Genomic DNA, 5,642 nt, shown 5'->3' with positions numbered 1-5,642 from the left:
GAAAAAAATGGTTCTGCTCATGTGGCCTAGGAACAGGAGACACCATGAACCAACAAGGGTGCTAGCTAGACGTTCGCCAGGACACACATGCCACTCGCATCATGATTAGAACACTATATGCACACTCGATCGTGGACCTCAATGCTATCTATAAAGATCAATCAGCCTGTCAGGAATGAACACCAACCATATCGACTTTTGTTAGCATCATGATAACTAGTAATTGCTGCAACAAAAAAAATCTACACTTACAGCGCCTCAGAAAATCACCATTCCTACTCTATCCCAGAAAAGAGTGGTAGCGATCTCTGTAGGTACAGGAACCTAAGCCATATCCACGATAGACCGACCACGTAGACAACGAGCACCAATCCGACTGTGGATGAGATAGAACGTTGGGAGCTTCCTGACAGCTCTCATGCTTAGGATACATTAATTGGTAAGCCGAGAACATGAGGAGTAGATGTAACATGTTGTTTGGGCTAAGAGGAGAGTTGTATGTGAGCGGAATACTTGACTGGTGGCACGGAAAAGAAAGTATATATGGCATCTACAGAGCTAAGGATGTGTATCATCTCTCATATATAACGCTTTACTAAGGGAGGCAAGTGGCTGGATAAATCTTTCATTAATAAAGATCGATAGATTGGATAATATCTAACGTGTGTGTCAGTAAAAACCATCTTGAGTATTAAATGCCCAAGATTTCAATGGTGATAGAAAAGATACACTACAATATGTAAATAATGTGTAGTATGGGAGGTAGGTGGCCGGATGAATCTTTCATAAATAACTAATGACGAATGGTGGTACTTGAGCACAAACCATCTTAGGGGCCGAATATTTCATGTTGAGCACAACCAATAATCGTGAATAATACAAATGAATGCTAGCACAAAAATGTTTATAGTTAATACTTTTGATATGGTTTTCTTCTACCCCATGAGCAAGACACTACTACAAAAATCACATAGACGAGCCACATAGCGTACAATTGTTTTTGATACTTGTGTTACTACTTAAATAGTAATCAAGGATGAACAAAAATGAGTCTAGATACACATAGTCGGTCAGATTACCGACAAGTAATCTGTTTCTGCCCGTGCGAATGCAGGTTCACAATGCTGGCCACATGGTCCCGATTTATCAGCCGAAGGCTGCCATCGAAATGCTGAGGAGATTCACGCAAGAGAAAAATAAATAGGCGGTTCCGGAAGAGGAGCCATCGATGATGTTCTACGCCGCAATGTGAACAACACTGACTCTTAAAAAGGGAAAACTCGCTAGGTTGCATGCGCGCATTGCCATTGAGGTCTCAAGGAGGATCTGTCTGCAGCTTCTTCCTGTTTTCCTTCCATGTGCCCTCCTTTCCCCCCTTACCGTTTCAGCTGGATATGTATAGCCCTAATAACAACAATGTTGGCCCTGAAATATAACTGCATGATGTATGCTTGATGGTGGTGATGGATGACACCATGGGGGTGATGATGTTTCAGAGCCTTGCCTGATGCTTTTAATCTTGTCCATGTCTCTCTCTCTCTCTCTCTCTCTCTCTCTCTGATTTGGCAAAAGAAATACTTTTGGATTTAGATTCGTCTTGGAAAGGACCAGATTTTCTTGTGCAATCTATTGCATATCTGCATGATTACTGACGGTGAATTACACGCAAAGGCTCATCGCCCCTTTCTTCCAAACAAAATGCAAACCAGTGAATCGATGTTGTAGCCCCTTGCAGCTTTGTACTGGCTCTCTTGCCACCCCTTCTATGTTTCTGATACTTCTTTCCATCATGTATCCTTGGGAAAAAAATTGAATCGATGTTCAGAACTTCAAACAAAAGTGGTTCTCAAATTTGCCAACAAAGGTTAATAACGCGTTGGTACAATGTCATCCAAGTGAGATGAGAACACATGGTAATGGAACTGTTGTGACATGAAAAAAAATGCAAGTTCATATTGCATGAAGAGGGAAATAGACTGGTAAGAAAATAAAATTGGAGCCCCCGGTGAGGATCGAACTCACGACCTTTCCCTTACGAAGGGAACGCACTACCACTATGCTACGGAGGCTTTGGCAGTTCACGGAAATCATGTTACGTTATTAATACTATAGCTCTTAGCAATGGGGGCCCCTGAGTGAATGCGGAAAGGTTGCAGCATGTGCCGAAAAATTATAAACGCGGACGCAGGTTTGAATACATAAAGGCGATTTTTTTTCTATGAGTTGTGACCAATCAAAGTACACTGTTCATGTGAGTGTTATACTACCTAGAGGCTAGAGCAGATGTTTTGTTTTTGTCTTCACTTCTGTACATGCAGATGGATTTAGTTCAGTTTATAAAGTTCCACAACACAACAGTCCATTATTTCGGTCCACTCAAAATGAAATTCTTTTTTTTTTTGCGAATCACTCAAAACGAAATTCAAATGTTTGAACACGGGAGACACCATAAACCAGCAAGGGAGCAGCGTGCTAGTTGTAGACATGTTATCGCTTGGACGCCCATGCCACTAGCATCCTCTTGATCGGGCACCACAATGCTATATGCTATGTATAAAGATCGATCAGCTCGTATCACAGGAATGTACACCGATTGTGTGATTTCTAATACAAGGCACAATTGCTGAATATTTTTGTTCACCTCGTACAAAGCTACACAATCCAAGGATTCCTACTCTATCCCTGAAACAAGTAGCAATCTCTGCAGCAACAGATTCCCAAGCCATATGATCCATGACTGATCGACCAAGTAGGCAGAAAGAGCCCTGATGTCCAAACTAACGGCCAGGGCAGTACATGAGCGTGCCAAGGACAAGACAACAATCACGGACGAGTCGATGAGTAATATCAAACCGTATAGAGATGGTTGGTGAGCGTGCGTCCCTGTCTTGTCTACCTCGGCATATTAGCTACGGGAATCTGGTCTTGGATGAGATAGATCATTGGGAACTTCTTGACACCTCCCATGCTTAGGATAGAGAAATTGGTAAGCCGAGGAAATGTAACATGTTGTATGGATGAGGAGTAGACTTTTACTTGAGCGGAACATTGACTGGTGGCACGGGAAGAGGAAGTATATATGGTATCTACGTACAGAGCTAAGGATGTGTACCATCTCTCTTAGAGCAAGTACAATAAGATGACATAAGCAGGCTATAAGAACTACAATATTATATCTTTGCTTAGTTGGAGGAGAGAAAAGAGAGGAGAGAAGATAAGCGGGCTCTTGGTTAGTAGCCGGCTTTAGCACAAGCCCCAAGGCGCTTTGTGAGGTTGTAAGGTGGGCCAACTACTAATAAATAGTACACATATAGAAGTTACTATTGTACATGCCGGCTACAAGGTTGGCTCTAGATGACATGGCAACTCTTTATAGCTGATTGTTGACTGTATTATTAACCACGCTCTTATATAATAGTCAGCAAGGGAGGCAGGTGGCGGGACACATCTTTCATTAATAAAGATAGATAGATTGGATAATGTCAAATGTGTACGTCAGCACAACCATCTTATTGAGAATTAAATACACTACAATGTGTAAACAATGTGTAGTATGGGAGGTAGGTGACCAGATGAATCTTTCCTTAAAAAATCATAAATAAAAATAGATTGAGTAATGATGAATGATGGTAGATGAGCACAAAACATCTTAAGGGCCCAAGATTTCATGTTGATAGAAAAATACTAAAATATATAAATAATAATTTCGAATAACATAAATGAATGCTAGCGCACTAAATGTCTATGTCATTAATACTTTGATATATTTTCCACTCCCCATGAGCCAGACACTACTACAATAATCGTGTAGACGAGCGCCAAAACCCTTCTGGTGAAGGGTAAGGCATCCATCAGTTAGTGAGTTCTGATCAATAGTAAGTCACCATGTGTTTGAGGAGAATAGTTTGAAAAAATGAACGGAACATCCAACAATTGTGATGCTTGCCATTTAGAAGAGAAAATGGAGGCATGACCACATAGTATACAATCCTTTTTGCTACCAATTTGTGTTACTACTTTACAAAGGTATGAGTTTGCAATGATCAAATTGTGTTCACATATAGGTACTTCTAAAGTTCTAATGATCATGGCAAACTTATAGGCAGTTCACAGTAATAGAGAAGTGGGAAAACCATTTCTTAACCATATAGAAGGACACAAAAACATCACAAAACTGCAAGCGTCACCTTATAGATTAATGTAATATGATGCGCAACAGCGCAAGTGACCTTACAAAGGCAATGTATTAACGTAAACCATCATCAATATTTATGCAGAGTCAAAGTAATAGTTAATCATTATTACACTAATCCGCCCATAGATGACAAATCACACACCACAACACATAAATGAAGAATATGGGTAAGCAACATGAACATGTATATTGCTCTTATTTATTACTTATCTTGCTCAAAGCTTGTAATCCATCTGAATACACGAGCTAGCACGGCTGTATGTGTACTAACAGAATATGGAAACAAAAACCAAAGGATACTGCAAAATAAAATATGTAATTAGAATTAAGATAATGGTAATTTCTTCGTTTTTTGTAGTAAATCAGTACGTGCACACTTCAGCACATCCTTCATGGCTCATCATGCTAGCACAGATGTAGAAAAGCAAACCACAGAATGCAAAATCAGTAAACAAATGTAAAGCAAGCTATCACATAGAAGCTGGTGGTGGATTGATGATGATGAGGCTGGATACATCAAGGATGAGGGACAAATCTGTTAAAATAAAGGATGTGGACCTATTGTGGTCTTGAATCATGGTTATTGTGTTAAGAGTGTGTGTTATTTTTTCTCCCGTTGCAATGCACGGGCTATTTTGCTAGTATTACAAAGAAAAGTACAAAAATAAATGAAAACATCCGAAAAATGCTTGCCATTAAAAAAACCAGAGGCACAATCATATGGAGTGTAATAGTTGTGACTAATTAAAGCACTACTGTTCATGTTAGATGTTAAGGCAGCTCCAATTGGAATCATCAAAATAGACACACCAAATGTCAATGACGGGTCCCGCATCATGGAGGAGTCACCAAATGCACGCCCCGTTTCAAAGAGATCTTCAAAAACGGTCGAAATTCATACTAAAACATCCTTGGGTCAACGGTTGACCGCGGAGTCTGGCTTGTGCCGCCGGCCTAGCGGCTTGACTGGGCTAACCACTCGACTTGGCCAGCCTCAAATTGAGAGTTGGTCGCTAATCTGGCGGTGGTGGCGAGAGGAAGCACCCAAGAGGCTGTCGAGAGGCTGTCGACAACGGGCCGAGAGGCTGTCGGCGGCGGCGCAATGATTCAGAGCTCCTATCGGACTTTCCCATCACTGCGGTGAGCAAATGAGAGGAGAGGAGGGGCGACATGGCGATGTAGGTTTTCTCGGCAGCGACAGGCTAGCTTAAACAGCCGCAGCAGACGGACCGACCCAACTTCAATGTGGCTAGCGACCGGAGTGGATTTCTGGATCGCCACACAAATGTGAATGCCGCACCGGTTAGACCGCATCAATGCGGTACGCGGCAGCCAGTGTTCTGTCATTTCCACTCTGACTGTCATGAATTCAGTTTGGAGAGCCGAGTGACGGTTTGAAACCAAGCGGATGGAGGGGTTTTGGGTGAGTCCGTGTTGTACGATGTGT

The 5,642-nt window shown here is 41.6% G+C and overlaps 1 non-coding gene across 1 annotated transcript; it reads right to left on the bottom strand.

The window, feature by feature from the left end:
• Positions 1 to 1,997: 1,997 nt before the first annotated feature.
• Positions 1,998 to 2,069, bottom strand: TRNAT-CGU (transfer RNA threonine (anticodon CGU)). The gene has a single exon. It is a non-coding gene; the product is annotated as a tRNA-Thr (tRNA).
• Between the last annotated feature and the right edge of the window lie 3,573 nt (positions 2,070 to 5,642).

Source organism: Triticum aestivum, chromosome 6D (assembly GCF_018294505.1).
Source record: "Triticum aestivum cultivar Chinese Spring chromosome 6D, IWGSC CS RefSeq v2.1, whole genome shotgun sequence".
Lineage (NCBI taxonomy): Eukaryota > Viridiplantae > Streptophyta > Magnoliopsida > Poales > Poaceae > Triticum > Triticum aestivum.
Note: the sequence above shows the minus strand (reverse complement) of the source record. Positions and strands in the feature narration are given on the sequence as shown.